The sequence below is a fragment of the Rhinolophus sinicus genome, chromosome 1 (genome assembly GCF_057876585.1).
Source record: "Rhinolophus sinicus isolate RSI-liver-muscle chromosome 1, RSI-T2T, whole genome shotgun sequence".
NCBI lineage: Eukaryota > Metazoa > Chordata > Mammalia > Chiroptera > Rhinolophidae > Rhinolophus > Rhinolophus sinicus.
In genome coordinates, this window is record NC_142501.1 from 169,156,598 (window position 1) to 169,168,498 (window position 11,901).

General features: G+C 37.2%; 1 long non-coding RNA gene across 1 annotated transcript in view; it reads right to left on the bottom strand.

The window, feature by feature from the left end:
* LOC141569643 (uncharacterized) overlaps nt 1–11,901 on the bottom strand; it is a 166,420-nt gene that overhangs the window by 147,399 nt on the left and 7,120 nt on the right. The gene's annotated exons all lie outside the window — the stretch shown is intronic.

Sequence of the window (11,901 nt, forward strand, 5' to 3'; positions counted from 1 at the left end):
AAATGAAGAACCCTGTTCTCTAAGTGATTTTAGTCTGATAGCTAACAGTTGTTAAGGTATTACACGCATAACTCACTGCTCCTCAATTTTTAGTTTGAAAAATACCAAGCCTTTTAAGAAGTTGGAAGACTAGTACATGAGCACCCTAATACTTTTCAACTAGATTTACCAAGGGTTAACATTTTGCCATATTTATGTTACATTGTTCTGTTTCTGTGTACCTCTCTTCATATCTTTGCCAAACCTTAGAGTGATTGCAGACACTATGACATCATGATGCTTCATCCCTAAATACTTCAGCATTTAATATAAGAACAAGGAACCCTCCTACATAGCCACAAAACTGTTATCATTCTCAAGAAATTTAACATAGAAATGGTAATATTTTCTAATATACAGTCCATATTCAAATTTCCCATTTGTTCCAATAATATCCTTTATTGCTAACTCATTCAATCTTCACAAAACTCTATCAGGTATAAAGAGGTTATCTGTGAAGTTTATTAATATTCTACAGTCATTCATTTTTACATAGCAAAATTGGTTAATCTTTTCCTTTATGTTTTCTTCATTTGCTTTTGACTCATATAATGTGGGTGGCCAGTACCTGCGATCCTACCTCGGGGATCGAGCTAGCTCACTTCGATACTTGAGCACAGAATGGTAACTGTTCCCCACCATTGCTCTAAACATCTAGGAATCTCCTTTAGATTAGTGGGGTTTGTTAGGAGAACTATGACAAGGCATTTCTTGGAGTAGGCAATGGCAGCAGAGGAAAGATTCATGGCCTAGCCGAGACACCAGCATGAGGGGGTAGTCACATGGTGAGGCCTGTAGACAACCAACTACCCAGGGCCTAGATGGAAGCAAAATGAAATTCTCACAAAAGGGTGCACTGGTGAGGGTTGTGATTTATCCCATCTCCTGGGCACACCAATAATGCCCCTTTACAGTAGTTCTCTCAGTTATATCATGCAAAAGCTCTTCATGGAAGCCATCTCTTATAATATTTTTCCTACTTAGGATCACATGTTAGAATTCCAGCCTCCTTCTGCCATCCTAGCTAGCTAGCCTTGCAGACTTCTTGCTTCTCCAAATTCCCTTTGACTTTCCCCACCAAAGCTCTATTTTCTGTGTTCCCTCCTAGTATCCACTGATGGCCCATCTGGAAGAAACTTGATGAAAATCAGAATTATTAGGAAAGAGAGGAGAACATTTTTATTCTTCCCAGAGGAAGATATAATCTTACCCCTGAGAATGAATCAAATGGCTCTTTTGAATGGAGAAAAGATAAAAAATACAAATAAGCTATGCTCATATCTGGGGGAAAATGATGTTGGATATTTACATTCTCTTACCCATAGAAAATTTTTTTGCCCTTGTTCACATGCAGAAAGCAGTTTGTACCTGTGAAAGAGCTCCTTAATGCCTGTTAATATGTTCTTCTTTCTCTGAGTAATAGAAGCCTGGTTTATTAGCTGGGCCTGTGGCTACAGAATAAATTTGTATTTCTTTCACTTCCTCTGAAGCTATACGTGGACATTGATTTAAGTTCTGGCTATGTGTACACTTGTTGTGTACAATTTCTTGGTTGTTTCCTTACAGAAAAGTATTGTGTTCTTCCCCTTTCTCCAATTTCTCTCTCCTACTAGCTGGAATTCAACCATGGTGGTGTCCCATCTATGACAATGGGCATGAAGCAACAGTCTATGGAGTCAAGGTGACAAGGTAGAAAAGTCTGGCTCCACGGAGTACCACATCAGCCCTTGACACCAAAGCTCTAGGAATAAATTTCTATTTTCTTTAAGCCACTATGATTGTAGGTCTCTGTTGTTTACATGCAAATGAATCCTAACTCAATAGTTCTCAAACTGTAGTCATCAGATGTTCTCATCAGATGAACATCTAATTGAGAACTTGTTAAAAATGCAAATTGACATACTGACTCAGACCCCCAAATTGATCCCCAGAAACTCTGGGGGTAGACAGGTGATCCCCATGTCCCTTACAGTTGTATTCATTAATATAATAGCTAACACTTATACACCTACTGGGTGCCAGTTCTATTCTAGACATTTTACATACATTACCTCATTTAATTCTAACAATTACTGGACATTGACTCCATCTTAAAGGTAAAGAAATTGAGTTACAGGAACATTTAGCAACTCCCCTGAGAGGATATGGCTGGTAAATGAAGGAAAGGAGACAGCTCCAGGGTCCACACCATATCTACCAATCAGAGCTTCTTTCTTTATACAGAAAGGTCACCCTGTGGAGATAAGTGAATTCAAGTGGGACTCAGATTGGGACATTTTGGATAAGAGCACATACAAGATAGGGCGATTAACTTTGCGAACTCATCCTAGAAAAAGGGCTACATACCTCATTGCTGAATATCACTATAGTCACCTTTGAAGTACTCCCCTTGGGAAGCTATGCACTGAGGCCAGTACCTAGTCCACCCTTCAAAGCAATTTTGGAACTATTTTTGGAATGGCCATCAGAGCTGTCATCATATTACCCTTGATGTCCTGAATGTCATCAAAATGTCTTCTTCTCAATATTTCCTTTATCTTCAAGTAAAGACAAAAATCATTGGGGGCTAGATCAGGTGAGTAGGGAGGGTGTTCCAGTACAGTTATTTGTTTACTGGCTAAAAACTCCCTCACAGACAGTGCTGTGTGAGCTGGTGCATTGTTGTGATGCAAGAGCCATGAATTGTTGGCGAAAAGTTCAGGTCGTCTAACTTTTACACGCAGTCTTTTCAGCACTTCTAAATAGTAAACTTGGTTAACTGTTTGTCCAGTACGTACAAATTCATAATGAATAATCCCTCTGATATCAAAAAAGGTTAGCAACATTGTCAGACCTCATATAACAACACTAATGATGCTTTACTCTTTTGTCCTTAAGTGTTAATAAGAAGATGTCATTTTATAGGTTTCATGTCATGCTCAGATGATCAAATAAGAATCTTTTTGAGCATGGTAACTGCTAGTAAACAAGGGAAATACCCTTTTATGTTGTTGTTAAAATAGGACAACACCTTGTCCCTTGTCAAGCTGTCAAGCATTCCCTACATGGCAGTGTGACTTGTAACAGAGCTACAAGGATCTCGGCAGCAGCTGTTAGGTTTGCACCCCACAGTTCCTTTATGGAGTCAGTTTATTACGTACACAGAGAGCAAAAGTAGGATCAGCATGGTGTCAGCTCCCTGCAACCTTGGTCCTGCAGATGACACTGAATTGTAAGAGCCAGATGACGGACAGCACAGGTGGTAGGTAATTTTGCTACTGAGGAGCGAGCTCTCACCTATAGCCAAGTGGATAGTCTTACACAGAAGTCTGTGGTTGAACCCTAGAAGAGGGGCGAGGTTGAAAGGTTCATGCTCAACTGACACTAGGGAGATGGATAAGAAATAGCCCTATGACAATCTCCCAAAAGATACAGAGGTGGGTGAGAGACTGCCTGTGGCTTCTCTTCCCTAGGCTGCTTACCCTTTCTTGCCCCAGTTGGAATCACAGGGCACTTTGCCAAGACTTGGGTCAGACTGTGGTTAATCCTTGCCTCTGTGTCTATATGGAGATGGGCAAGGTTGCCAGGAAGTACAGCAGAGCTCTTCTCCTACACACCTGTTCCAGATGCCAAGGTTTGGAAGGCTTGAGTGTCCTGGGCCATTCTAAAGAGGCCGGCCACACAGGGGAGTTGGGATGAGCTTAGAAAGGTCCTAGGGCATGAAGAGGATTACTTCTGTGAGATAATCCATGGCAGACCTGTGGGCCCTCACCAGGCAATGGTGTGCTGAAAGGCTTCCCAGCATAGGCCACACCACGGGCGTGGATGGTCTGTGTGCCACAGGGCAGCTGCTTCTCAGACATGACTCTGCCCTTCTTCCCATCGTCACCCTAGGTTTCATCCCCTCATTTCAAGTCCCTCTTATCTCGTTCAACATGATGCCTCCATCAATATTCTCCCCAGCTGGTAGCCCACGGCACCCATATTTAATCTATGGGAGCACTTACTATCCCCCTTTTTTCAATTTATTTTTTGTAACATAAACTCTATACCCTGCTTCTTTCACGACTGGCCTTGTTGATTTCCTACCACCATTTCTTTTTCCTGACACCATACTATATTACTGACTATATAGTACTATGAAATCATTGACTATGTTCTCTATGCTGTACTTTACATCCCCATGACTATTTTGTAACTACTAAGTTGTACTTCTGAATCTCTTCCCCTTTTTCACCCATTCCCCAAACCCCTGCCATCTGGCAACCCTCAAAATGTTCTCTGTATCTATGAGTTTGTTTCTCTTGTTTGTTTATTTTATTTTTTAGGTTTTACATATAAGTGAAATCATATGGTATTTGTCTTTTCTGTCTGACTTATTTCACTCAGCGTAATATCCTCTAGGTCCACTCATGTTGTTGCAGATGGCAAGATTTCATTCTTTTTTTGTGGCTGAGTAATGTTCCATTATATATAGGTACCATTATTCTTTATCTTTTCATCTATTGATAGACATTTAGATTGCTTCCATATCTTGGCTATTGTAAATAATGCTGCAGTGAACATATGGATGCATATTTTTTTTGAATTAGCGTTTGAGTTTCTTTGGATAAATACCCAGAAGTGGAATTACTGGGTCTTTCTTTGTCTCTTGCTACAACCTTTGTTTTAAAGTCTATTTTGTCTGGTATAAGTGTTGCTACCTCAGCTTTTCTTTCATTTCCATTTTCATGAAATATCTTTTGCCATTCTTTTACTTTCAGTCTGTGTGTCTGTCAATTTGAAGTGAATCTCTTGTAGGCAGCATAAGTAATGGTCTTGTTTTCTTATCCATCTAGCCATCCTATGTCTTTTAAAACATTTAATCCATTCACATTTAGAGTATTGTTGATAAATATGTAGTTATTGCCATTTTATTCTTATTTTTTATCTTTTTGTAAATATTTCCACCCTTACATTTTTTAAATGCTCAGTAAGTTAGAAACTGATTAACTTGATTTGTTGATCTAAGAATAAAAGTTCCCATGTAAATTACAGTCTGTTGTATTCTGTTCTTTTTCAGGAGGTTTGTTTCTTGTGTTTCATGACAACCAGCATCCAAGAAGATAATACCTCCATCAATGTGTACAGAACTTATCTCTTTTTAAAATGCAATCAACCTTTACTATTTTAGTCAGGAATCATCAAAATTTCTCTGTAAAGCAGAAGTCAGCAAACTGCTTCTGTAAAGGACCAGATAGTACATTTTTATGGCCTTGTAGGCCTATGGTTTCTGTCACAACTACTCAAATCTGGCATTGTAGCAAAAGTAACCATAGACAGTATGTAAAGAAATGGGCTGGCTGTGTTGTAATAAAACTTTATTTGCAGAAATAGGTGATGGGCTAGATTTGGCCCACAGGCCATATTTTGCTGAATCCTAGTATAGATGATTGTATAAAGTCATAACTATAAAGAACTGACTAATTTAAAAATTTAGCTGTTTGATTACTTAGGATATAAACAATCAGTGAACTCGCTATCTTTTCTTTCCTTCCAACTTGAAACTTGGTAATTTGTTTCAAACTCTTAAAAAAATTCATTAAAATTTCTGGTGCTTGATATAGTAATCTGTGAGTTGTCACTTTTGTGCAGATACTTAATAAAATGCTTCCTATAGTTCCTAGATTTAAACACATCAAGAAGTATTCTATTTGATAAATGATATTTAAAGATAATTTTTTCACTATCCTAATTATCATTTCAAATTTTGTGACAAACATTATCAGGTAAGTCTCATCTCTTAGCCAACTAAGGGAAAAACTGATCTTGATTCTAGCTCTAGGATAGTTATACAAAATCAACTGCACAACATAAAACCATTACTTATACTGTGTAGAAGGGGTTATCTTCAAATCCAGGACCATAATGGTAAATTCCATGCATCTACTTGGCTAGGCAAAGGGGTGCCCATATTAAACATTATTTCAGGAAATGTCTGTGAGGGCATTTCTGGATAAGATTATCATTCAAATAGTGGACCTCTGTAATGTAGTTTGCCCTCCTCAGTGTGGGTAAGCATCATCCAATTCTTTGAGGCCTTGAATAGACAACGGGTGAAGGAAAGAGGGATTCACTTCTTTGGTTCCTTCCTGCCTGTTAAACTAGGACAACTGTCTTTTTCTGCTCTTGGATTTATACCATCTGCTCCTTGTTTTCTTTGGCCTTTGGATACAGACTGGATTTACACAACTGGCTTTCTTGGGTCTCCAGCTTGCAGATGGCATGTTGTGGGATTTATCATTCTCCACAGACATGTGAGCCAATTCCTCATATAAATCTCTTCAGATATAGATATAGCTATAGATATATAGATATAGATACATAGATATATAGATATAGATATATCTTGTTTCTCTGGAGATTAATATAGTATACCTGATTAATATAGTATACCAAACATTTTGAAAGTAATTTTCAGTAAATGCTCAATACCTGATTCAGGCACATTGTATTCTCCAAAGATAGCTCTAACACTATGTCCCATTACAAAAGCTCTTTCTCAAAGCTACATTGTCACTTCTCCGTAAAGGCATGGAAACTATTTCTAGACTCCTTTGAATCTGACTGCTTTGACTAGTATAATGGCATTGACTTTATAACAGTTCCAGGCTTAGCTCACAAAACTGGACTACCAATTTCTCCGTTCTTCTTTTGAGACCCCGGAGGGTGTCAGGAGGGGAGAGGTCTCCTGAGAAAGAACAGAGTATAACAGAACATAATTTGCATGGGAACTTTTATTCTTAGACCAGCAAATCCAGTTAATGAGTTTTTAATGTCCTGAGCCACCAAGTAGGAAGTCCAGCCTATTCTGCTGAAGAGAGAGGTCATGTGGAGAAGCACCAAGATGCCATCTTGGATATGCAGCCCAGTCAAGTCTTCAGATAACTCCTACACCTGCCCCTCTCTGAATGTCCCAAATGAGAGATTCCAAGTAAAGAACTTGCAGTTGAGCCACGTCAACCAACAGAACCTTGAGAGATAATAAAAACATTAGTGTTCTGAACCACCAATTTTGAGATAGTTTGTTACATAGTAATAGGTAACTGGAACAGGAACTGACAAGCATGGAGAAAATCTGAGTTCATGAGAATTAAGAAAGGCATAAGAGAAGAGCTAAAATAAAAAATAAAAAAAAAACAATGCAGATAAACATGAAGTTAAAAACTTAGAAGACTAGATATGCTCCAATTTAGTAAGAAAATGTTAGTATGTGTCCAATACAGCGAATAACTAGCTGGTAAATGTCATCATATTCTGTCTCCTAAGGAGAAGATTCTTGGTTCTGAAAAACAAAGCAGCAACCTCTGAAAAAGACTATTTTGAGAATAAGAGATATTTCCCCCTTGAGGTCACAGAATAAAGTTTTGTAGCCACTTCCAGCAATGTCATCATGTCCTGAAAAAAAGGGTTGGTATCATTATAATTACATTTTAACTACATCCTCTGAGTTACATTTTAGGGTGTACTAAGACATCTTTTTAATATAAAAATAAAATAAAATTATATTGACATGTCTTCTTTTTGCTAGTAATAGCTGAATGAGTAAACAAATAGCCTAGAGAAAAGAACACCGCTAGCTTCATGCTGTTCCATGACCCTCTGTGGTTCTGTATCTGGCTGGAATTTTTATGTACTTCTGTTGAAATTCCCGAATACTGAGAGAAAAAAATAATAAAAACTAAAAATAAAAATAATTTTAGGGTAGATGAGAAAGTTGGTTGTAAGTGATGTTTTAGAAAAAAAAATGACCTTTTTTAAACTTAGGATGAATATGATTTGATACTTGTGAATGAACATATTTAAAACAGAAACATTTTCTTCTGCTAAAAAGAGGGCAAGACTTCAAGCACACCTATCCTGGACTCTATTCTGGAGATCAATGAGGAATAAATACTTCTATGAAATGCCTAAAGCTTTGACAAAGTTTTAAGGGTGTATATGGTAAAGAGGAGATTACTAAACAAGATCCTCATTTTCACTTATGACACTGTGAAGATTTCCGCCCCTGGTTCAGAAGGGGAAATACTGTATATTTATTGTGCATGTAAATTAGAAAATAGTCATTTTACATCAGAACACATGGAAATATGGAAATATATATAGTATATATTTATGTCTAACTGCATAAGATAATACAGAGAAATATGTTACCTAATAGTGTTAAGAATAAGTAGGGGACAGAATAAAAAGATTGTCTACAATACTAAGTTTGTAAAAATGTATATCAAAGCAATTGGGCCTAGAACACAAGTACAGAGAAGACAGGTGGGAGATTCCAGAAATAGATGGGAAAACAAACAAACAAAAAAACACAAAACCTTATTCCTGGATGAGGGTCCAATAGCTGGAACTGGTAGTGTAGTTAGCTAACATTTTAAATGATTGTTCTCACTCAAGTGAAGGGAAAGAAATGAAAAAGCCACCACAAAATGAAACACATTCTATGGACTACTTTCATCTAAAAATCTCTTTGAGGAGCAACTCTACGTGTCAGCCTGGCAGAGGAAAGCCAGGCTAGGTGGCTCATTGGTGGAGTTGTCTGTTCTTCAACCATGAACCAAGAACCAAAAGAAAATTCAAGTGTCCATTTCTTGCCTTTTTCTATTGCTTCCTAGTTTTGTTTTACTGTGTTTTCCAGTTTAATTGAGATAGTGTGAGGATAGATAAACTTTTATGGAATCCTGGTCTTCATCTTTTATTGGTTTCTAAGAAATTTATAGCAAAACTGTTAATTACACACAAAAAAAAACTTTAGGAAACTTATGTTCAGTTTGTGAAGGTCAAGCTCAATCCAGAGAGCAAGTTTCAAGAGGGTAGAAGTAACATCTCTATTTCATAGAACTTTAGCAAATGATTTTTTTCTCAGGTTTTTTTCCCCAGAGTTTCTTCTCTGTAACCTTTCAGCCAGAACAGACTTTTTTTTTTTTTTTTTTTTTTTTTTTTCGCTTTTTATGCTTTAGTCAATTATAGGTTCTAAATTTAAGGCTCAAGTTGATTTTCTTTGTCTTTGAGCTTTGCATTCATTGTAGCTTTGGGAGCATATATATTTAGCTACTACCAGTTTACTCCTTGGTAGGACTAGTAGCCAAGTCAATTTTTTTCTCTTAAAATTATATGAATTTTCTCTCATAGAACACAGCTTCATCTAGAGAGAATTAGATGCTTTCCCATCACTTAGATGCAGGGGAAATCTCTTTCACACACTATAATTCTTTGGGAAGAAGGAAAAACAAAGGAAAGGCACATTTGAGAAATATCTGAAACTATAAAATAATATCAATGAAAAAGCCAACCAATATTTTCTAAGGCCAACCAATATTTTCTAATATTTTCAATATTTTCTACCACACGCGTAAATGAGGCACATATCAGGTGCCTACACTTTTACCTGAATCATTCAAAAGTATTCAGTTAATATCGTGGAACAGTGTTCAACCTTAAAACTGCATAACATGCTAATTGCTATAGAAATTCCTGAATTATTCATTGCCTTAACGGAATATTAAAAAAAGCATTTTTGTGGTATTCATATGTCTCCTCTTTATATAGCTTTATTTTTTTGTTCAGTCTTATAATTAACTGAGCACTTTCTTATTGTCTCCTTTACTTCCATTTGCTTGTGAGTCTGATTCTGTCTCAATCAAATCCTTTGCACTTTGCTGAAATTTTGGTCATTAATATTTATGATGTCTAGAGAAATGACTTTTAAACTTCAACTCTATTATTTCTTTCACTTACTTCAATGCTTTTCCCCCCTTATTAAATAAGTCATACAAGAAGATATGGTAGGAAAATAAATAGAGGACAGAAAGAGATACAGAAGGATTTCATCTTAACACCAGATTATTATTTAATGACGGGAAAAATGGGTGGGATAGATAGCTATTATTTGTCACTTAATTTAAAAGAAGGTACTGGACTAAGTACCTTGTAGACATTTGTTAATTTAATGTTTATGCTGACTTTATGAGACCGTATAGTGCCACGGTTTCCAAACTTCACTTTGGAGTCAGATTGCCTAATTACAAATTCTGGCTTTTTATACTTGCTAGATATGTCACCCTAAGCAAGTCACTTAACTGCTCGATGTCTCATTGTTAGTGCGAGGGTGATAATAAAAGTACCTACAATGTAGAGTTCTTGTAAAAATTAATTGAGTTAATGTACCACACTTGGATCATAGTAATCACTCAATTAAAGTTTATCTTATTACTATGCTTCTCATTTTCAGATGAGAAATTGAGGCCCACAGAAGCCCATTTAGTTGCTTAAACAACTGATACCACAAGTCAATATTTGAACTCAAGTCTGTTTGACGCCAAAGCTACCAGAGTTGAATATTTCCATTGTCAATGACAATGTTCAAATACTCTAAAACCCATGGTTGAATGGCTATGATCAACAGAGGCCCAGGCCAACAGCTCATATTCTAGTCCTGGCAAGTCTTTAAAAACCAGTTCCAGACACTCAGAAGAGGAGCTTCAGAATTTGGATGAGGCAAAAATAGGGATTAGCCTGAACTAGAAAAGACACGATTCTCTAAGCTAAAGCTGTCCAAAGGCCATTTTGTTTGTTGTATTTTGTTCTTTTTCTGTTTTGGAAGTTAGGAGAAATTGGGACTTTACACTTAACTCTCATTAGGTATCATTTATAATCTGTTAAAGTTGTGTTTAACTATACATAGTTCTTATCACTTGATATGGGTTAAATAAGTCTTACATTATCTTTTATTGATGTTTCACATATAGTTCTAATGTAAATAACCCCTCGAGTTATTTTAATATTTTTAGACTGACCCCCTTTACCGTCTTCTACTACTTCCCCCCCCCCTTTACCCTCTGGTAACCACTGAATTATTGCTTGTGTCTATGAGTTTTTGTTTCTTTATTTGTTTGTCTTGTTCCTTTGTTTCTCTCAGGGTAAAGGGGGTCAAATATATGGTGATGGAAGGAGAACCGACTCTGGGTGGTGAACACACAATGTGATATATAGATGACATATTACAGAATTATACACCTGAAACCTATGTAATGTTACTAACCATTGTCACCCCAATAAATTTTAATTAAAAAAATATTTTTAGACTGAATGGAACCTCCTGAAATATTCCGATCAAATACTGGCAGCCAGATTGGGCAAAATAAAAGGGCCGGCAATTGCCTTAGAAAGGCTTATTCTAATATGGCGTGCTATGTCCACCCATTCAGAAAGTCAATGTCCTAAATTGACCACTTTATAACATTCATATCCAAACTCGAACTCTCAATATTTCCCCCCAAACCACTCCTTCTGCAGTAATAAAAGGCAGCTTTATTCTTCCAGTTGCTCAAAGCTAAAACAAAAACTTGGTGTTGACCTTCATTCTGGATGTTCTATCACAACCTACATCTCATACATCTGCAAATCGTATTGGCTTAACTTCCAATATATATTCAAACATCACCACTCTCCCCACCCCTTCTGCCACTGCTCTGGTTCAAGTGCCAGTCATCTCTTCCTCAGATTACCTCAGGGCTTCCGAGCCATCCTCTGCCATTTCCTACTTCAGTTGCTCCCTTAGTCACTCCTCTGCCCAAATCTCCAAGGATTTCCTTCTCACTCAGGGTAAAGCCAAAACTTGTGAGGATACACAGGCCCTATATCACCTGCCATCTGATACCTTTTTGACCTCATTTCCTATTATTCTCCTCATCAGTCCCTTCAGTCAAACTGACCTCTTTGTTTCTGGAACAAGCCAGCAAGCGTTTGTCTCTGGGGCTCTCCTCTTCCTTCTGCCTAGACTGTTCTCCCCTTGGGTAGTCATATATCTACAAGTCCTTACTCAAGAGTCACTCTCTCAAT